The 22557-nt window shown below is 49.3% G+C and overlaps 1 protein-coding gene and 2 non-coding genes across 3 annotated transcripts in view; all 3 read left to right on the top strand.

Annotated features, from left to right (window-relative positions):
- The window catches only part of LOC123350391 (zinc finger protein 850-like), a 586050-nt gene that overhangs the window by 490697 nt on the left and 72796 nt on the right, over positions 1-22557 (top strand). The gene's annotated exons all lie outside the window — the stretch shown is intronic.
- TRNAR-UCU lies at positions 3553-3625 on the top strand. The gene has a single exon. It is a non-coding gene; the product is annotated as a tRNA-Arg (tRNA).
- Positions 10519-10591, top strand: TRNAI-AAU. Its single transcript has one exon. It is a non-coding gene; the product is annotated as a tRNA-Ile (tRNA).

Raw genomic sequence — 22557 nt, 5'->3', positions numbered from 1 at the left:
CAAATGCTACTGCCGGAGAGATCTGAACCCACCCAGAGGCAGAACTGGGGGCTGACTCTCCCCTGGAGAATAAAAGGAGCCCCCCCCACATACACCCTGTCCTGGGTCCATCCTTCCCTCCTTCCCTCATCACACAGGCTCCTCCAGGAGCTGCATTGGGAGGTTTATAAATTACAGCTCAGCCAACAAGCTGCTGGCTGCCAGGAGCCCTAGGCAGCCAACCCAAGGTACGCCAGCTACACAACCACTGCACAACAACCCCCATCTACACCACACTCAACAAACAATCCGTTGTGCTGCAAGAACCCTGTGCAGTCCCAGCAGAGCATACAGCACCTCAGCCCCAGCAACACAACACACTGTACACAACCCTCCTCCCATACACACCATAAGTGACCTGAACTGCACAACCCCAAGTATTATACATCCCTCCTCAGTGCACAACCGCCAGCCCTCACCCACTACTGTGCAGACTTTCTCCCAGCCGCACAACTCCCCTGCTACCCAGCCGCCCTACAACACACAGCTCTGTCTGGCACACACACTATACACAGGTCCCCACTACAGCACTCCCCTAACTAAAAAATGCACAATGCTCTGAGCCAGGGGATGGGGGAAGGTGGAGTCAAGGGGTGGGGGGAACATCCTCATGGGGCAGGGGGCCCGGGGCAAATTGCTCCACTCGCTCTCCCCGCCCCAGGTGGCGCCGGAGCTCGCAGCCCCCCCTTACTTTGGCGGCCGCTCAAAGCAGCAGGACAAGCTGGAGCTCCGCTGAGCTTCCCAGCTGCCAGCGGCTGGCCACTGCGGCTCTGCGGGGGAGGGGCTGGGGGGGGACATCCTCATGGGGCAGGAGGCCCCTGCAGGGCCCAGGGCAAATCGCCCCTCCGGGCGACCTTGGAGCTCACAGCCCCCCACTTTGCCGGCCGGCCGCTCAAAGCAGCAGGACAAGCTGGAGCTCCGCTGAGCTGCCCAGCTGCCGGCGGCTGGTCACTGCGGCTCTGTGGGGTCGGGGTCGGGGGGCAATCCTCGTGGGGCAGGGGCCCCCTGCAGGGCCCGGGGCAAATTGCCCCACTTGCCCCCAGGCGGCCCTGAAGCTCCCAGCCCCCTCTTACCTTTTGGCAGCCGCTCAAATCATCAGGATGAAGCTGGAGTTCAGCTGAGCTGGCGGGCTGACCACGATGCGGCTCTGCGGGGGGTAGGGGGCAAAGAATCCTGGGAGCTGCTCAGGTGGGAGACAGGGCGGTCCTGCGGGCCACATCCGGCCAGCAGACCAGAGTTGTTGTTCTACCTGCCTGGCTCTTTAACATTCGGTTCTCTACCGGCATCTAATTTTAGCAACCGATTCTAGTGAACCGGTGCGAACCATCTGCAGCTCACCACTGGTCCCATCTGTACAGACTGAGAGGCAAGGAAACAGAGGGGCAGTCAGTGCTCAGAGAGGAGAAAGGTCAGTGATTTACACCCACTAGGGGACACTGTCTTTTTGAGTATCAGAGGGGCAGCTGCATTAGTCTGGATCTGTAAAAAGCGACAAAGAGTCCTGTGGCAACTTATAGACTAACAGATGTATAAGCTTTCATGGATACCCACTTCGTCAGATGAATGGAGTGGAAATTCTGTGACTGGCTAGCCAACTACAAAAGCAGTTTCTCCTCCCTTGGTGTTCACACCTCAACTGCCAGAAGAGGGTCTCATCCTCCCTGATTGAACTAATGTTGTTATCTCTAGACTGATTCTTGCCTGCATATTTATACCTGCCCCTGCAAATTTCCACTCCATTCATCTGACGACGTGGGTATTCACCCACGAAAGCTTGTGCTCCTATACATCTGTTAGTCTAGAAGGTCCCACAGGACAGATAACTGCCTGCTTCCCATCTTTTTCTAAAAGAACCTGCAGTGGTGCAACTGGTTAGTGTAAAAGGGACCACTACTTGTGCTATGAGTTCAAGCCTTGGTTTCTATTACCCATGTAGCTTCCCCAACTTGCTTTGCCCAATGCACAAAGTAAGTTGTGAAAGCGGGTGTATAGCTTGGAAACATCTACTCTGTGCTGCCATTAGCTCCAATATGTTATTCACTAGTAGGGAGAATTGATTTATTTGCTGAGAAAGCTGTCAGGACAGGTCTGTGGGCACCAGATCTCCCTGCTTCTTCCAGCACACCCCTGGCTCCTTCCTTGCCCCAGTCACTGCTGTAGGAGGGTCCTATATGCACTGAGCCTAAAGCTTTACCAAGCTTTCTTAGCACAGTTAGCAGCATGTTAGTTTCATAATCTGAATGTTCCTGCGTTCAAGCCTCAGAAAAGACAATGGTTTTTGCTCCCTGCTTCAGATTTTCTAAAGGAATTCAGAGAAAAGAAAGTATAGGAGAGTGGTTTCTAAACACCCTCCCACCCATCTAACACACACACACACACACACACACACACAGACTGTTCTAAGGCATTAACTTTTCCTTCTCTGTGGAGTTTGTATTCTCCATAGAGCAAAATAAAACAAAAACATGCAAATCTAAACCTAATACAGTATGAAACTCAATACAGATAAAATCTCACCCTCAGAAATCTTCCAAAAAGCTTTGTTTGCAGGCTAGACTTACTTCTTGTCTGGGCCCAATCTTTTCACCTGGTATAGTCCTTGTTCCAGCTCAGGTGGTAGCTAGGGGATTTATCATGACTGCAGCCACCTTTGTTCTATTCCACCCCCTTATACAGCTTTGCTACAAGGCAGGGATCTTTTGTCTCTCTCCTGGGGAAAAGCCTCAGGTTTAAGATGGATTCCTGTACCAGGTGACATGGTCACATGTCCTGTGAGACTCCAAGCCGTCATTCTCCCTGGCCTGACTCACAGATGGTGCAGGACAGAGCCATCTCCAGTCAATTGTCCTGATTAATGGGAGCCATCAAGAGTCCAAACCACTATTAATGGCCCACACCTTGCATAATTACAACAGGACCTCAGAGTTATATTTCACATTTCTAGTTTCAGATCCAAGAATGATCGGTTCATACAAATAGGATGAACACACACCGTAGATTATAAACTTTGTAATGATACCTTACAAGAGACCTTTTTCATGAAGCATATTCCAGTTACATTATATTCACACTCATTAGCATATTTTCATAAAATCCTATGGAGTGCAACGTCACAGCAGGGACAGGGTTTTACTGCGGCACCTGGGAGCAGTCAAGTTTCATGTTCAGGCTGTGGTATGAGTTCCTCCAGGTTTCTCGTAAGCACACAGGGCCCTTAGCGGGTGCTCTTGGTACAGGAATGGCCGAAGCATGATAAAGTCATGGGGATTGCATTTTCCTTTTTTATTTTTGTATTTCCAATGACATTTCTGTTTGTGATTTCGTTTTGCTTCGTGTAACTGTGTTTTCCCCTGGATTTGATATTTAACTAAAAAAAGAATAAGCTCTCCGGGCGCCAGAGGGAGGATCAGGCTGTGGCTGAGAGTGAGCGTAGCAGGTTTTCTGTATTGTTTCCTGCTCTTATTTTCTTGATTAGTTTCTCTTCTGCATGAAATTTGCCTCTTTTAAATGTGAGCCTGGCTAGCTCAGTTGGTAGAGCATCAGACTTCTAATTGGAGAGTCCAGGGTTCAGGTCCCTGGTCAGGCAAAAAGCCAGCTCCCCCTGCAATATCTCCTAAGAACTTCAGAAGGAATATCTTGAGGACTCTCCTTAACTTCAGTTCCTCCTCTTCAGGGCTTCACCTTTCCTTGCCTGGGACTGAGGGTGCTATTTCCTCACAGTCTGGAGGAAGAAAGGCCTCTGGGCCTGCAGCAAAGCACTGAGGGCTGGCCAGAGAGGCATGTTCCCACTGGGTCCTCCCTGTCAGAAATCAATGGGTCCCATGGTGTTAGGGCCAGCACTCAGGGCTTTGAATCCTGCAATTGAAATTCAAGTCTCAGTAGGACCTTGGGGTCCTTTCATTGCCAGCTAACCATCCTAGGATTTCCAAAGCTTCATCTTGCTCTCTCCAATGACATGGTAGCCTGTCTTTTGCCCACTAGCTGTTGTGACTCACACAAGAGGGGACGTTTGATCCAGAAGCGAGCCCACCCCTGTCCTTAGGCTCAGTCTGAACAGAAGTCTATGTACCACTGCATGAGACAGGTCAATTTTATTTTGCTTTGCATAAGCATGTTTTCTCCTGGATCTGATATTTAACTAAAAAAAGAATAATTTCTCTGGGCACCAGATGGAGGAGCAAGATGGGACTAGGGCTGCTAAGGGAGCAAGAGTAGGAAATTTTCTGGATTGTTTTCTGCCCTCTTTTTCTTAACTAGTTTCTCTTCTGCACCAAACTTGACCTTCTTTATATGACCCTGGCTAGCTCAGTTGGTAGAGCATCAGACTTTTAATTGGAGGGTTCAAGTCCTTGCTCAGGTAAAGAGGGAACTTTTCCACATGTGGTGGTCTCCCAAAAACTAAAGGCCATATCTCTTCAGGGGTTATTTGACATCACTTTTTCCCTCAGGACTTTGCCTTTCCTAGGAAGGGCCATGCACTGCCTGGGACGGAGGGGGCAACTTCCTCACATGCCCATTGGCCTCTCAGTCTGGATTAAGAAAGGCCTCTGGGAGCTGCAGCAAACTGCTGCATGACAACTTGGTGAGCAAATGCAGGGCTGCCCCCACAGGGTCATCCACACCAGAACTCAGCAGAGGTCTGGGGGTTCCCTATTGGTCCCATGGTGTAAGGGCCAGCACTCCTAGTACCTTTCCCAGACTTGAAGAAGAGCTATGTAGCTTGAAAGCTTGTCTCTCTCACCAACAGAAGTTGGTCCCCACCTTGTCTCTCTAATAGGGTATGGCTACACTTGCAGCTGTAGAGCACTTTACGTTAAATCAGCCATCGGAGAGCGCACTAGGGAAAGTGTGCTAGTCTGTCCACCCTAAGAGTGGAAAGCACACTGGTGTGGCCACATTTGTAGCACTTTCAGCTGCACTGGGAGCGGTACATTATGGGACGCTATTCCAGCATTCATGAGGCTGCAACGTCCTTTTCAAAAGGGGTGGGGTGGGGTGGAGTGTGACAGGGAGTGTGGGGGGAGAGAGAGTGGATTTTTGGGGTGCTGAGAGTGTGTCAGCATGCTGTCTTGTAAATTCAGACCCCCACCTTTCTTCTCCCACCTCTCTCTCACTCATTCAAAGGCAAACAGTAGTAGTTTTTTTTTTCTCGGACCAGCTAAAGCAGCCCATCTCAGAACTGGAGCTTTGAAAGGGCATGTCTGCGTCCCGAGTTCACAACAAAGACATGAGAGACCACTTCAGTTAAGAGGATTATGGGACGCTTCCGGAGGTCAATCAGTGTGTAGTAACGTTACTTCTCATTTACACTGGAGCTGCAGTGATTCACCCAATACACAACAGCTGTTAATCCTTCCAGGAGGTGGAGTACCAAGACCGCTCTAGCCAGGGAGTCAGAGTGCTTGCCCTGCCTTGCCAGTGTGGACGGGGAGTAAGGTAGAGCGCTCTGGGAGGCTTTATTGTGCTATAATGTGCAAGTGTAGTCAAGCCCACAGGGAGATGGTCAGCCAGGCAGGTAGGGGCTGTCTCCCCAAATTGAGGAAATGATCTCCAAGCACTTAGCATTGTACAACCCAGGAAAAGACTTTGAATCCTGCAATCTCAGTTGAAGTCTCGTGGGATCTGAAGACAATTTCTGTGCCTCCTAACCGTGCTGGGTCTCCCAAGGCTCTATCTTGCTTTCTCAAATGCCATGAAAGCCTGTCTTTTACCCGCTAGCTGTTGTGACTTGAGCACAAGAGGGGACGTTTGGTCCAGAAGGCTGGCCGTGCCTGGAGTCCTGTAGGAAGGGATGGGAGCTGCATTTCCTCTGAGTCCTGAAGCTAGGCTGCAGCCTGGCTTAGGAGGCAGCATGATTGGTTGACCTACTGGCCCAAAGTCACTTGGGCGGTGTTGGTGTTCCCCAGGAATGCTGAAGGGCCTAAGGGAGGGAGGCTCAACACTCCCCCCTATCAGTCAGGGCGGAAGAAGAGGGTTGCAAGAGTGGGCATGTGGATAAGCTTGGGCCTTTTAGCATTCAGTTGGGGACATGGTGGGGAACACAAAATGGGAGAAGCGGTTGCTGGCCTGTGAGGAATGGCTCAGCCAGTGGCGTAAGTGGACCTTGTAATTACCTACAAAGTTGTGATGCTCAAGACTTATCTTTTGGCTGTGGGGAATTTCCCCCTGCTCCATGAGTGCTGCTGAGGCCGAACACGATGGCCTTCCACTTCTTGTGGGGCAATAGGATGTCCCTACCTAGTCAGGAGACGTGTGGCTTTTCTGCTGTATTAGAAGGGGGGTTGGGCCTGGTGGGCTTTGAAGCCTTTTACAGCTCTACTTTTTTGTTTTTCAGTTTTCAGTGGGTGGCTTCCAAGCAAGAGTTGGCCCACCTGACCTTTCTTTCTTCTCTTGCTCTTTCTCAGCAAGGGGAAGAAAAAGCAGCTCTCCTTCAAGCTGGAGTCACAAGGGCAACGTAAGGATGACTTCCTGAGTGCCGGCTCCAGTCCTTTGCTCTGCCAGCTGACCTATCGAAGGGCTGCCACCACTTTCTCCAGGTTTGCCCATCGGTGTGTTCAGAATGGAGAGGAGTAACTAGTGGTGTTCCCCAAGGGTCAGTCCTAGGACCAATCCTATTCAACTTACTCATAAATGATCTGGAGAAAGGAGTAAACAGTGAGGTGGCAAAGTTTGCAGATGATACTAAACTGCTCAAGATAATTAAGACCAAAGCAGATTGTGAAAGAACTTCAAAGAGATCTCACAAAACTAAGTGATTGGGCAACAAAGTGGCAAATGAAATGTAATGTGGATAAATGTAAAGTAATGCACATTGGAAAAAATAACCCCAACTATACATACAATATGATGGGGGCAAAGTTAGCTACAGCTAATCAGGAAAGAGATCTTGGAGTCATAGAATCATAGAATCATAGAATCTCAGGGTTGGAAGGGACCTCAGGAGGTCATCTAGTCCAACCCCCTGCTCAAAGCAGGACCAAACCCAACTAAATCATCCCAGCCAGGGCTTTGTCAAGCCTGACCTTAAAAACCTCTAAGGAAGGAGATTCCACTACCTCCCTAGGTAACCCATTCCAGTTCTTCACCACCCTACTAGTGAAAATGTTTTTCCTAATGTCCAACCTAAACCTCCCCCTCTGCAACTTGAGACCATTACTCCTTGTTCTGTTGTTTTCTACCACTGAGAACAGTCTAGATCCATCCTCTTTGGAACCCCCTTTCAGGTAGTTGAAAGCAGCTATCAAATCCCCCCTCATTCTTCTCTTCTGCAGACTAAACAATCCCAGTTCCCTCAGCCTCTCCTCATAAGTCATGTGCTCCAGCCCCCTAATCATTTTTGTTGCCCTCCGCTGGACTCTCTCCAATTTATCCACATCCTTCTTGTAGTGTGGGGCCCAAAACTGGACACAGTACTCCACATGAGGCCTCACCAGTGCTGAGTAGAGGGGAATGATCACATCCCTTGATCTGCTGGAAATGCCCCTATTTATACAACCCAAAATGCCATTAGCCTTCTTGGCAACAAGGGCACACTGTTGACTCATATTCAGCTTTTCATCCACTGTAACCCCTAGGTCCTTTTCTGCAGAACTGCTGCCCAGCCATTCGGTCCCTAGTCTGTAGCAGTGCATGGGATTCTTCCGTCCTAAGTGCAGGACTCTGCATTTGTCCTTGTTGAACCTCATCATATTTCTTTTGGCCCAATCCTCTAATTTGTCTAGGTCCCTCTGTATCCTATCCCTACCCTCCAGCGTATCAACCACTCCTCCCAGTTTAGTTTCATCTGCAAACTTGCTAAGGGTGCAGTCTACACCATCCTCCAGATCGTTAATGAAGGCCCCAGCACCGACCTTTGGGGCACTCCACTTGATACTGGCTGCCAACTAGACATGGAACCATTGATCACTACCCGTTAAGCCCGACCATCTAGCCAGTTTTCTATCCACCTTACCGTCCATTCATCCAGCCCATACTTCTTTAACTTCATAGAATCATAGAATTCAAGATCAGAAGGGACCATTATGATCATCTAGTCTGACCTTCTGCAAGATGCAGGCCACATAAGCCGATCCACCCACTCCTTAAGCAAGCGACCCCTGCCCCATGCTTCGGAGGAAGGCGAAAAACCTCCAGGGCCACTGCCAATCTACCCTGGAGGAAAATTCCTTCCCGACCCCAAATATGGCGGTCAGCTGAACCCCGAGCATGCGGGCAAGACTCTCCAGCTATACCCTCTGGAAAAAGGCTAACAATATCCTATCATTGACCCATTGTACTAATTACCAGTGTGGCACTTAATTGACATATTGACTAAGCCCGTTATCCTATCATACCATCTCCTCCATAAACTTATCCAGCTTAATCTTAAAGTCATGGAGCTCCTTCACCCCCACTGTTTCCCTCGGTAGGCTGTTCCAGAATTGCACTCCTCTGATGGTTAGAAACCGTCGTCTAATTTCAAGCCTAAATTTCCTGACTGACAATTTGTATCCATTTGTCCTCATGTCCACATTAGCACTGAGCTGAAATAATTCCTCTCCTTCCCTGGTATTTATCCCTCTGATATATTTAAAGAGAGCAATCATATCTCCTCTTATCCTTCTTTTGGTTAAGGAAAACAAACTGAGCTCCTCAAGTCTCCTTTCATACGACAGGCTTTCCATTCCTCGGATCATTCTAGTGGCCCTTCTTTGTACCCGTTCCAGTTTGAGTTCATCCTTCTTAAACATGGGAGACCAAAACTGCACACAATACTCCAAATGAGGTCTCACCAACGCCTTATATAACGGGACTAGCACCTCCTTATCTCTACTAGAAATACCTCGCCTAATGCATCCCAAGACCGCATTAGCTTTTTTAACGGCCACATCACATTGCCTACTCATAGTCATCCTACGATCAACCAGGACTCCTAGGTCCTTCTCCTCCTCCGTTACTTCCAACTGGTGCGTCCCCAGCTTATAACTAAAGTTCTTGTTAGTCATCCCTAAATGCATAACCTTACACTTCTCACTATTGAATTTCATCCTGTTACTAATACACCAGTTTACAAGGTCATCCAAATCTCCCTGGAGGATATCCCGATCCTTTTCCGAATTGGCAATACCTCCCAACTTTGTGTCATCCGCAAACTTTATCAGCCCACTCCTACTTTTGGTTCCGAGGTCAGCGATAAATAGATTAAATAAAATCGGACCCAAAACCGAACCTTGAGGAACTCCACTGGTAACCCCCCTCCAACCCGACAGTTCACCCTTCAATATGACCCTCTGCAGTCTCCCCTTTAACCAGCTCCTTATCCACCTCTGGATTTTCATTTCGATCCCGTATCAAACGCCTTACTGAAATCAAGATATATTAGATCCACCACATTTCCCTTGTCTAAAAAATCTGTTACTTTCTCAAAGAAGGAGATCAGGTTGGTTTGGCACGATCTACCTTTCGTAAAACCATGCTGTAATTTGTCCCAGTTGCCATCGGCCTCAAGGTCCGTAACCACTCTCTCCTTTAAAATTTTTTCCATGACTTTGCATACTAACCCTAACCCTAACCCTAACCCTAACCCTAACTTGCTGGCAAGAATACTGAGTCATCGTGGATAGTTCTCTGAAAATGACCATGCAGTGTTCAGCGGCAGTCAAAAAAGCAAACAGGATGTTAGGAATCATTAAAAAAGGGATAGAGAATAAGACAGAGAATATCTTATTGCCCTTATATAAATCCATGTTACACCCACATCTCGAATACTGCGTAGAGATGTGGTCTCCTCATTTCAAAAAAGATATACTGGCATTAGAAAAGGTTCAGAGAAGGGCAACTAAAATGATTAGGGCTTTGGAATGGATCCCATATGAGGAGAGATTAAAGAGGCTAGAACTTTTCATCCTGGAAAAGAGGAGACTATGAGGGGATATGATAGAGGTCTATAAAATCATGAGTGGTGTGGAGAAAGTGGATAAGGAAAAGTTATTTACTTGTTTCCATAATAAAGAACTAGGGGCCAGCAAATGAAATTAATGCGCACCAGGTTTTAAACAAATAAAAGGAAGTTCTTCTTTGCACAGTCAACATGTCGAACTCCTTGCCTGAGGATGCTGTGAAGGCGAGGACTATAACAGGGTTTAAAAAAGAACTAGATAAATTAATAGGTTTCAGAGTGGTAGCCGTGTTAGTCTGTATCACCAAAAAGAATGAGGAGTACTTGTGGCATCTTAGATAAATTAATGGAGGTTAAGTCCATGAATGGCTATTAGCCAGGATGGGTAAGGAATGATGTTCCTAGCCTCTGTTTGCCAGAGGGTGGAGATGGATGGCAGGAGAGAGATCACTTGATCATTACCTATTAGATTCACTCCCTGTGGGGCACCTGGCATTGGCCACTGTTGGCAGATAGGATATTGGGCTGGATGGACCTTTGGTCTGACCCAGTATGGCCATTCTTATGTTTTTATGAAGGGAGGGGCAGAGCACTGTGAGAGAGTTTTTGTAGTGTAGTGGTTAGCACGTTTGCTTAATATGCAAAAGATCCCTGGTTTGAAACCAGGCAGAAACATGCTAATTTCCTTTTCCCAGCTCCCCTGGCTGTCCGGCAAGGCACTCCTACTGCTGCCACTGGCCTGTCCTTGGGGTAACCCCAACCCCTGCATGGCTGAGTGTGGTGAAATGAGCTGAGAAAAAGGCCTTGGCAGCAGCAGGGGAAAGCTGGAGGATCTGGGCCAATCACCTTTTGGAGACATGTGGCTTGGTCTCCTCTGCCCTGGGAGGTTGGCCTACAGAGGCCGGTTCTTCCTGCTGGCCTCCTTTGCGTGACTTGCCAAAGGAGGAAGTGAGGCAGGAATGGGGCAAAAGAGGAAAGTTGAGCTGAGGAAGGCAGGGCAGAAGCTAAGCACCTCAGTGCGGCTAAGTGGGGTTAGTAGAGCGTCACCATTCACTCTGCAAAGCCTGGGGAAGTGCGGTTGGCTGCTGGGAGGTAGAATCCTGTGCCTGCCTCTTGGCTTCCCAAGGATGGCTACCTGCAGCCCAGGAGAAGAAGGATGGTTCTGGGTGAAAGGAAGACAAGCAAAGCTCTGGGAGGAAATTTGGGTGCGGGCTCTGCGCTGGGGGGTGGGGTTGGGGTGCAGGAGGGGTGGTGCTTACCCCAGGTACTGCAGCTCCCAAAGTGACCGGTACACACAACCCTCCAGCAGCAGCTCCTAGGTGACCCCTAGGGGGGTCTCTGGCCTGCAGGCACTGCCCCCACAGCTCCCATTGGCTGCAGTTCCTGGCCAATGGGAGCTGCAGAGTTGGTACTCGGGGCAAGGGCAGCGCATGGAGACACTCCCCCCGCTCCAGGGGATGCCAGGACATGCCAGCCACCTCTGGGAGCGGCACAGAGGGACAGAAGCAGAGTGGGCAGGGAGCCACCTTAGTGCTGCTGGCACATCTCTGCACACCCATTGGGGTAGGGGCAGAGCACAAAGCTGCCTCCCCTCCCAGGTCTATTACTGGAGTGGGTGGGTGGGGTCTTTTGGCCTGCAAGGTGCAGCAGGTCAGACTAGATGATTGCAATGGTCCCTCAGACCTTAAAGATTCTGAGTCTAAAAGGGAGAGGGAAGGATTTTTTTTTTAAACCAAACATTGTAATACCTGGATGACTCTACCTGCTCATTTTATGGTCTTACCCCTTTACTCCTCCCCTGGGTGTTTAATGATCTGCTGGGATTTGGAACATTGATTCCCTCATTCTATTAATAAACTGATACAAAGTGACTGAAACTAAACCAATTCCCAGTGGAGGAAACATCACATCGCTGCATTGGCTGAGGATCAAACCTAGGTCAGCTGCTTGGAAGGCAGCTATGCTCACCACTATATCACCAATGCATCTGGTGAAAGCCCCTGATTTTTCACACTTGGTGTCTGGTCACCCTACTGCTCAGTTTGAGGCAAATGTCTCTGTATTCTCTGCCGTTCATGGTGGGGAGTTTCCCCATTGATAACATTTCTTGCTGGGTCAGGGAGGGGAGAGAGAAAAGGGGTTTGCTCTGTTTCATTCCCCTCCATTTTCTGTTCCTCCCCTTCCCTTCCAGGGTCCTCCCTTCCATTTCAGACTGTGCAGTGACCCCCTCCCCGCACCCAGGACTCTGGAGCCTCTGGAGCAGCATGATCCCATGAGATCCTCAGTGACCAAGGGTCTTTTCCAACTTCCAGGAGACCCCAGCTTGAGTCTAAAGGAAGCTTTCTTCCTTCCTGGGGACCCTCTCTCCCTTCATGGAGATCAAGGTCATGAAGCCTCTGCCTTGCCTCCTGGGTCTGAATTAATGTCTGATTTCCCACTATCTGCTTGAAAGAAACAAATGTTTCTAACCCAGATGAGTGGAGATAATTCAGCTGGAATCCTTCACCCACACTCCTTAGGAGATACAAACTCTCTGTGACACAGACTGACTGGGGTTCATCTCTGCATGTCCCCAATGGGGAAGGAAAGACACTGAGGGGGAAGGAAGAAGATGGGCAGAAGGAGTCAAATAGGGCTAGACCAGAATAGAGGAGATTTTCTGCCTGTTAAAATGTACTGGATTCTCATTGCTTAAAACAAAACAAAAACCCACCAGGTTCTGTTAGATTCGAACCATCAGCTTTTCACAGAGCAACCAAAGTGGTAAACCACAGACCCACACAACCACCTACAGCCCAAGTTTGTCAAAGAAGCACCTATAGTGGCTTGTGAAGGGGGAAATACATCTGTGGGTGTGAGTTCAGGCCTCACCCAGAGCATTGGTTTTCATTAGGCATGGAGCTTCCCCCACTTGCTTTGCCCAATTCACATGGAAAGTGCCATACGAGGGTGATGAGAGTAAATTCTAAACTCTGAAATGTGGAGGTTGGCCCATAGATTGGGATAAGAGGCTTGAAGAGAAAAAGCTCTAAGGCCTGGTCTACACTAGGACTTTAATTCGAATTTAGCAGCGTTAATTCGAACTAACCGCTCAACCGTCCACACTAGGAAGCCATTTAATTCGAACTAGAGGGCTCTTTAGTTCGAATTTGGTACTCCACCCCGACAGGTGGAGTAACGCTAAATTCGACATGGCTAGCTCGAATTAGGCTAGGTGTGGATGCAAATCGAACTTAGTAGCTCCGGGAGCTATCCCACAGTGCACCACTCTGTTGACGCTCTGGACAGCAGTCCGAGCTTCGATGCTCTGAGCAGCCACACAGGAAACGACCCGGGAAAATTTGAATTCATTTTCCTGTCTGGACAGTTAGAATCTCATTTTGTGGTTGGACATCGGGGCGAGCTCAGCAGCACCGGCAGCAATGCAGAGCTCTCCAGCAGAGGAGTTCATGTAATCTCTGAATAGAAAAAGGGACCCGGCTTAGACTGACCGGGAACTCTTGGATCTGATCGGTGTGTGGGGTGAGGAGTCTGTGCTTTCGGAGCTGCGCTCCAACAAACGGAATGCAAAGACCTACGAGAAGGTCTCCAAAGCCATGATCCAGACAGAGGATACAGCCGTCATGCAACGCATCGCCGCGTGAAAACCAAGGACCCCAGGCAAGGCTACCAAAAAATCAAAGTGGCAAACGGACGCTACGGAGCCTGCCACCACTGCCCCACCAGTGACCGTGGACTCTGACGATGGGACAGTGTCGACGGCCAGTTCCTCGGCGATGTTCGCGGACGGGGAAGATGAGGAAGGGTTTGTGGAGGACGAGGCAGGCGAGAGCGCTTACAACGCTGGTTTCCCCGACAGCCAGGATCTATTCATCACCGTCACGGAGATCCCCCAACAACCCTCCCCGGCCATTAACCCGGACCCTGAATCAGGGGAAGGAGCAGTCGGTAAGTGCTGTAACCATGTTAACTTTTATTCTTAATATAACAGGAATCTGAACTGTGTGAAAAGGAGGGCTCTCTAGATATGGGTATAGAACAGAAATCATCCTTGGAGATCTCCACGAAGCTCTCCTTGCGTTAATCGAAAAGCATCAGCAGGAGGTTCCTGAGGAGAGCTGCCTTATTGGGTGCTCCGTGGTAGCACAGTTTTCCACGCGAGGCTTTCATGAGGAACTCAGGGAGCACTGCCTCCCCGAGCACGGCTGCATCGGGCCCTGGTTCGTGCTAGCTTTCACGCAGCATGCGCTCTCTATCTCCTTCAGTGACCCTCCTCAGGGTGATCTCGCTCGGAGACTCCTGCATCTAATTAGGGTAATTACTGTAATGTTACGCCTGGTCCAAAGTATTTTTAAAAAATCTCCGGACAGACGGCATAGCACAGACTCAGCACGCAGCTGCGTGACGAGCGTAACGGAAAGCCAAAGAATATAATGGACGCTCATGGAGGGAGGGGGGAAGGAGGACGCAAGGTATCCCACAGTTCCTGCTGTCTCCGAAAAGTATTTGCATTCTTGGATGAGCTCCAAATGCTTCTAGGGTCAAACACAGTGTCTGCGGTGGGTCAGGGCATAGTTCGGCGATTTGCGCACACACCCCACCCACCACCAGAAGTGAAAACAATCCTCTGTTGAGTCTTTTACATGTCACCCTATCTGTACTGAATGCTGCAGATAGACGCGATGGTGCAGCACTCAACACCAACATCCGTGCTCCCCCCACGCTATGGATGGCTGATGATGAGGATGCATTTCCATCTTTTTGTACCATCAGCCTATTGGCACATGGGGCAGTGCACAAGGGCTGGTAACCATGCCGACTAGTATCAGTAAGGTCGATCAAGGGCGCCTGTCCCTAATTTTTGATGGCTGATGGTACAATATGGCTGGTAACCGTCCTCATAATTGCAACAGGGGGCTGAGCTCCATCAGCCCCCACCCTTCATTGTAAATAAAAGATTCAATTGCCCCTGGACTAGCAGAGGGATGATGGGCTCCTTCATCCACACTCCTTAATGTCCTGCCTGGACTATCATTGCAGCTGGAGGCTTCCTTCCAGTCATTTCTCACAAACAAGTCACTGTGTCTTATTCCTGCATTATTTATTACTTCATCACACAAGTGGGGGGACAATGGTATGGTAGCCCAGGAAGGCTGGGGTAAGAACGGAATGAAGAGGTGTTGTTGTTGCAGGAGCACCCCCTGTGAATAGCATACAGCTCATAATTTATGCAGGATCAGACACAGAGCGGCTGTGCTCTCTGGTTCTATGATACAGTGGTTCTCTAGTACACTTGCCCATAATCTAGGCAGGACTGATTCTATTTTTAGATACCAAAAAGGAGGGATTGATTTAGGTAGTCATTCCCAATTTTTGCTTTTGCGCCCCTGGCTGCTCTGCCAGGGGCACTTATGACAGCCCCAAATGGGGCAGTGCAAAAGGACAGGTAACCATGCCCATCTTATTACCATCTTATTACCAATTTATGATATGGTTGATGGTACAATATGGCTGGTAACCATCTCTGCTGTCATGCAAAAGCAAAAGCATGCTGCTGTGTAGCGCTGCTGGCCCGCCTCTGTCAGCGGCATCTAGTACACATACGGTGACATACACAAAAGGCAAAACAGTGTCCATGGTTGCCACGCTATGGCGTATGCCAGGGCAATTCTGGGAAAACGGGCTTGAAATGATTGTCTGCCGTTGCTTTCCCGGAGGAAGGAATGACTGGCGACATTTACCCAGAATCCACCGCGAAAATGATTTGTGCCCCAGCAGGCACAGGGGTCTCAACCCAGAATTCACAGAGACAGCCTAGACTCAGTTAGTTGTTCGCCAAAATGTATCTTTGCAAGGAATTCACTCCCTGTTTCCCATCTCACAGCTTCCACTGTCTCCAGACCTGCCACAGCATCCCCCTCGCAGAGGCTGGCGAAGATTAGGCGGCGAAAGAAAAAGACAAGGGACAAGATGTTCGAGGAACGTATGGGCTGCTACCTAGCAGAGGCGGACCAGCAGAGCCAGTGGAGGGAGAACGTCTCTCTGTGCCAGCGCTCACACAGCGAACGGGAGGAGAGGTGGCGTGAGGAAGACAAGCAGGCGACTGAAACAATGCTTGGACTAGTGAGGGAGCAAACGGACACGCTCAGGCGCCTTGTGGATGTTCTGCAGGACCGCAGGAGGACAGAGCCCCCCTGCAGTGTATCTGCAACTGCCCTCCCCCGCCACAAAGTCCCATACCCCCCTCACCGAAAATAATCAGGAGGAGGGGCGGCCGGGGATGTGAATACTGTCACTGCACCACAGCACAGTGCTCAAGTACCCAAAAGCTCTCATACCCTACAGTTGCCGAAGTCCTTCACTTCCAGACTCACAGTAGTCCCAATCCCAGTCCCATCCCCTAACTGTCTACTTAATTAATAAAAATGCTTTGCTGTTAATTACTGTTTCCGTTATGTTTTTTCAAAGAAGACTGTGTTCGAATGGGGGGCGTGGGGAAGGGTGTGGTTAATTGCATAGGACAGTCACCTTTCCCAGGGTACAGACACGGGGGCAGGATCAGCAGCGGGTCACATACACGGTGCAGTCAGTAGGCAATCTGGTCGGTTTTTGGAGGTGGTTTCCAGGATCTGTGTGGTCGGGGGAGATGTGACTTTGCAGCGGGGGAGGGCGGTTACAGATCTTATACAGCGGTCCTTGTCCTGGACCGCTGAGTCACGCAGCTGAGGAATCTGTATCCGTCCTCCTCCACCACAAGGTCACATATCCGCCCGCACACAGAATTCCATAAAGAGGGATGGCAGGCTCCGTTGAAAGAAGCCTTCCGGCACTGCGGACCGCTCTAGGAGCAGGAGCCTGTCATTCCTTGAGTTTAGAGGCGGTCTTTACATCACCGCACACCCTACCCAGCACAGCCTGCGTCCCAGTTTCAACCCTTTCACGAAAAGTCATGAATAAAGAAACCTTTGTTAAGTAATAATGGGACATGTATTTTATTTTTACACGTGTGCTGGAAGTGGGGGTAACGGGGTGAACGGGGTATGTAACCGAAGAGGAGAGTCAACAGTCAGTGGGTAAAGAAACAGGGGCAGGTTCAGCTTCTCTGTAAAGAAACTGAACAGTCACAGGTCACGCTGCTCGCTGGTATTTGAAGAGTTCCTTGTCGCTGTCCCAGGCGCCTGTATAGGGCTTCATGAGCAAGTGCATTAGCGGGCAGGCTGGGTCCCCGAGGATGACTATAGGCATCTGCACATCCACAACAGTTATTTCGTGGTCCGGGAAGAAACAACCTTCCTGCAGGCGTCTGAGCAGCCCACAGTTCCTGAAAACACACGCATCATGAACCTTGCCCGGCCACCCGACGTTGATGTTTGTAAAACGTCCCCTATGGTCCCCCAGTGCTTGCAGCACCATTGAAAAGTAGCCCAATTTCTCATCAGCTGACTGTGGAAGACGTGGACGATAAAGTGCGAGGAGGAGAAAACGGCGATGATCGCAGCGGGCTCCATGCTTGCAGTGCTGTGGCGTCCGCGCTGTCACTGACCAGAAAAGTGCACGAACAGATTGCCCGCAGGCGCTTTCACGGAGGGAGGGAGGGAGGTTGTGATTGACGGTTCAATGACGACACTTACCCAAAACCACCCTCGACACATTTCTCCCCCCAGCAGGCATTGGGGGCTCTACCCAGCATTCCAATGGGCAGCGGGGAGTGCGGGAACTGTGGGATAGCTTCCCACAGTGCACCGCTTCCAAAGTCGACGCTGGCCCCGTGAATGTGGACTCCGAAATTCGAATTAGTGTATTTAGTATGGATACACAAATTCGACTTCATAAGGTCGAATCCACAAATTCGAACTAAGTTGATTCGAAATAGTCTTGTAGTGTAGACAAGGCCTAAGAGTATAAAACCAGACAGTCTCCAGGGGCAGATACAGACAATGCCTCAACAGGGAGCCATTTGGGGGAGGGGGTTTCACTTCCTCTGTTAAATGTCCTGAGAGGTATTTTAAGGTGAAAATAATGCCATGGCTAACAGTTGACTGGCACGTCCTGGGTTAAAGAAAGGAAGGGACTTGGGTTAATAGTCTGAAGATTTGCGTTACCGTCACTGTCTGACCCCGCTTCAGTTCGGAGCAGGTTTGTACATTGCTGTGTGGAACGCACAGACTCCTGGAGAGCAGGGGCAGCTGTTTCCATAGCAGAGAGCCTGGCACTTAGGAGACTTTCTTGACTTCCTGTTTTGAAGCAATTCAATAAAATAACAGTGGAGCTACAATGTCTGGTCCAGAATTTCAGCCCCCTGCTGCAAAAACGCAATTTTAGGGTCTAAACAGGAAGGTTTCAGCACTAGGACACCTGACCAGACAGCTCAGTGAGGGGTAGAACAGCTGCTGACTCTGAGGGTCCTGGGCTAAATCCACTTGCAGGTGGAAGTGTTTTGATTTATTTGATGGATATTGAGCACCAGCTACCAGGGGAGAAGCCCAGAGAGCTGCTGCCACTCCAGCTGCTGCCACACAGAGGGGAGCCCCAGGTGGCCAGCTGTTGCTCTGGCCACCCCAGGAGTGCTACTGGGGGCTGTTGTGTATTTGGTTGTCATGGGTTTTGTTACTATGGCAACTGAGTTAGACTATTAAGGGATAGCTCAGCCGGTTTCAACCGGCTGAGTGAGCTCTCTGTCTCTGTAAATAAAATGGAGGTTTTGGTTAGCTGTCTGCTCTCTGGCCTCAAGTGATTGCTTCCTACACCGGCTGCCCCAAGGATACAACACTGGCGATGAGGATGGGATCCTGGTGCTGCTCCAGTAACAGAAGGAAGTAGAAGTCAAGGTAAAGACCAAACAAAGAAAAAAAGCTGCTTGTTGCACTGACTGTGAAAGTGAAACTAAAAATCATGGCTACTCTGACCAGGCCCCTGGAGCCTTTTGATGAGAATACAGAGCAGTGGCATGTGTATACTGAGTGTTTTGAGCTTTTTGGTATTGCAAATGACATTACAGAAGCGAAGAAGGTGCCAATATTCTTAACTGTTGTAGGGGCTAAAACCTATTCTCTGCTACGCAGCTTACTACACCCTGTTAAGCCTGAGACTAAATCTTACAGTGACATTGTGGAAATCCTGGGGTCTCATTTCTCCCCAAAACCACTGGTAATTGCTGAAAGATATAGGTTCCACAAAAGAGACCAAAAGGAAGATGAAACAGTTGTACAATTTGTAGCCATTTTAAAAAAGCTAGCAAAACACTGTGAATTTAAAGAGATGTTAAATGATGCCCTGCGTGACAGGTTAGTGTGTGGCCTCTGCAGTGAAGCTATACGGAAGCGCCTACTGACAGAGGCTCAGCTTACATTACAGAAGGCTGTTGATATTGCTGTCTCCATGGAACTGGCTACAAGGGAGGCACAATACATTGGTGCATCCCCTAGGGTGCAAAAAGTGTCACAAGAACTGACCCAGAAAACGGTGCAGAGTCAAGAATGTTACCGCTGTGGTAAGCTGGGTCACCAGGCATCAGAATGCTGGTGTAAGGACCTGGTGTGTCGACACTGTGGCAAAAAGGGACACGTTGAGTATGCCTGTAAACAAAAGAAAAAGAGGCCTGTGGTCTGGCCGACAAAAAGAGGAACCTTGCATACCCTAGAGAAGACCCAGGATGATCAAGATGACACCTCCTCACAAGAGGAAGTGCCACTGCATGTTTTGTCTTTGGCAGCGGGCTCACATGAATACTGGGTAACCCCCTTATTGGAGGGCAAACCTATACGCATGGAACTAGACACCGGTGCAGCTGTCTCGCTGGTTCCGGAGACTGTGTATAAGGAAAAGCTACAGCATCTTCCGCTTAAGGCAACAAAAACTGTTCTGAAGATGTATACAGGTGAAGCTGTGCCCATGTTGGGCACTATTGATGTTAAGGTGGAGCTCAATGGACAGGCAGCTAAATTGCCACTGTTTGTGGTGAGAGGTGACTACCCAGCCTTAATGGGTAGGTCTTGGCTTGGGAAGATTCAGCTGAACTGGGCAGAAGTGCACCGGATGACTAAAGAAGAAACCAGTCTAACCCCTATACTAAGGAAACATGCTGCTGTTTTTGGAGATGATTTGGGAAGTATGAAGGGAATCACTGTGACATTGAACATTAAACCTGGCAGTCCACCAAAATATCTGAAAGCCCGAACTGTGCCATATGCCATCAGGCCAAAAGTTGAAGCAGACCTGGAGCGCCTGGTCACCAATGGAGTCCTAATACCAGTTACCCATAGCTCATGGGCCACTCCTATCGTTCCAATCGTGAAGAAAGATGGCTCTCTCCGGATTTGCGGTGATTTTAAAGTCACTGTCAACCCAGTGTTGTGTGCAGAGCAATACCCGCTTCCCCGCATCGATGACCTCTTCGCAGGCCTGGCTGGGGGACAAAAGTTCAGTAAGATTGATCTGAGTCAAGCATATTTACAGATGCACGTCGATGAAAAGTCCCAAGAGCTGTTGACTATTGTGACTCATAAGGGGCTTTATCGATACTGTCGCCTACCCTTCGGAATCACATCGGCTCCCGCCCTGTTCCAGAGGGCTATGGACCAGATCTTGTGTGGCTTGTCAGGAGTTCAGTGCTATCTGGATGATATCCTGGTCACTGGAAGAAATGAAGAGGATCACTTAAAGAATTTAGAGGCTACCCTACAAAGACTGGAAGAGTATGGCCTACGAGTTCGCAAAGACAAGTGTGAATTCTTCAAGCCCTCTGTTGAATATTTGGGACACATCATCGATTCTGCAGGTCTTCATAAGGCCCCTGCAAAAGTTAAAGCTATTGTGGAGGCTCCCCCACCTCGAAATGTAAGCCAGCTACGCTCATTTCTAGGACTACTGAACTATTATGGAAAGTTCATCTCACAGTTAGCCACACTGCTAAAACCACTTCATGAGCTCCTTGGGCAGAACAAGGCCTGGAAGTGGACTGAAGCCTGTGATGTTGCATTTAACAAAGCTAAGGATGCATTGTTAAATTCTGAAGTTCTAACGCACTTTGATCCATCCTTACCCCTGCAATTGGCCTGCGATGCTTCCCCTTATGGAGTGGGAGCGGTCGTGTCACACATTATGCCTTCGGGAGAAGAAAGACCTATTGCTTTTGCTTCACGCACTCTAAGCAAAGCAGAAACTAACTACGCCCAAATCGAACGTGAGGCATTAGGAATTGTTTTTGGAATTAGGAAGTTTCATCAGTACCTGTTTGGGCGAAAGTTTACTCTTCTTACAGACCATCGACCTCTGACATCAATTTTTGGACCCTACACAGGCATTCCCCCATTAGCTGCTAGTCGTATGCAACGTTGGGCATTGATACTTTCTGCACACACATATGAAATCAAATATCGGAAATCCACTCTGCACGGCAATGCAGATGGCCTCTCAAGGTTGCCTTTACTGGTCAAACATCAAGATAGTGCCCAAAAGGAAATCTTCTACTTTGAACAGGTAGAGAATACACCCATCACTGCTGCTCAGATAAAGAAGGCAACCCGCGTTGACCCAGTATTATCCCAAGTTATGGACCTGGTGATGCATGGAAAATCTCGACAAACCTCTCCGGTCTCACCCGACCTTGTTCCCTACATGTCCAGGCGGACGGAGTTATCGGTCCAATCTGGTTGTTTGTTGTGGGGGAGGCGTGTCATTATTCCACCACCCCTGAGATCACAGATGTTAGAACAGCTACATTCCGGTCACTGTGGAATAGTGCGCATGAAGGAAATTGCACGAAGCTATTTTTGGTGGCCTAGATTGGACAGTGCTATTGAAGAGAAGGCAAAAGCTTGTATGTCATGTCAGGGTGTAAGAAATGCACCCCAGTGGGCACCCCTACACCCATGGGACTGGCCTGAAAACCCGTGGCAACGTATTCACGTTGACTTTGCTGGCCCCCTTGAAGGAAGCATGTTCTTGGTGGCAGTAGATGCCCATTCTAAATGGCCAGAAGTCTCTATAATGCAGTCCACTACTGCAGAGAGTACTATCCAAAAACTACGAGGACTCTTTAGTCGTTTTGGTCTGCCAGAACAACTTGTGAGCGACAACGGACCGCAGTTCGTCTCTCAGGAGTTTCAAAATTTTATGAAGGCAAATGGGATACACCACATCACGTCAGCACCATATCATCCGTCCACCAACGGATTAGCTGAAAGATTTGTGCAGACAATGAAAAACGCTTTGAAATCAGCAAAGGGACAACACTCCATTCAAAAGCGTCTGGATACCTTCTTACTTTCCTATAGAAACACACCTCATGCTACGACCCAGGCTTCCCCAGCCTTTCTAATGATGGGACGACAGCTGCGCACTTGCTTTGATCTGCTGAAACCTTCTGAACCCAGACAAACTGTGCAACATCAGCAGCAATATCAAGTCATCAGACGGGCACCCAGAGCAAAAGACCGAACCTTTAGCCCAGGGCAGCCAGTTTTGGCTCGGAATTATACTTCCAGAGCTAAATGGGTCCCGGCCACAGTCATCACTCAAACAGGACCTGTTTCCTATACAGTCCGGACTGCAGAGAATCTTACCTGGCGGCGACATGTAGATCAGCTGTTGCCAGGTCATGCCAGTCTTCAGGACCCATCTGCAGTTGAGGGGTCTGACTT

The sequence above is a fragment of the Mauremys mutica genome, chromosome 15 (genome assembly GCF_020497125.1).
Source record: "Mauremys mutica isolate MM-2020 ecotype Southern chromosome 15, ASM2049712v1, whole genome shotgun sequence".
In the NCBI taxonomy this organism is placed as follows: domain Eukaryota; kingdom Metazoa; phylum Chordata; order Testudines; family Geoemydidae; genus Mauremys; species Mauremys mutica.
This window is presented reverse-complemented; position numbering and strand designations above follow the sequence as displayed.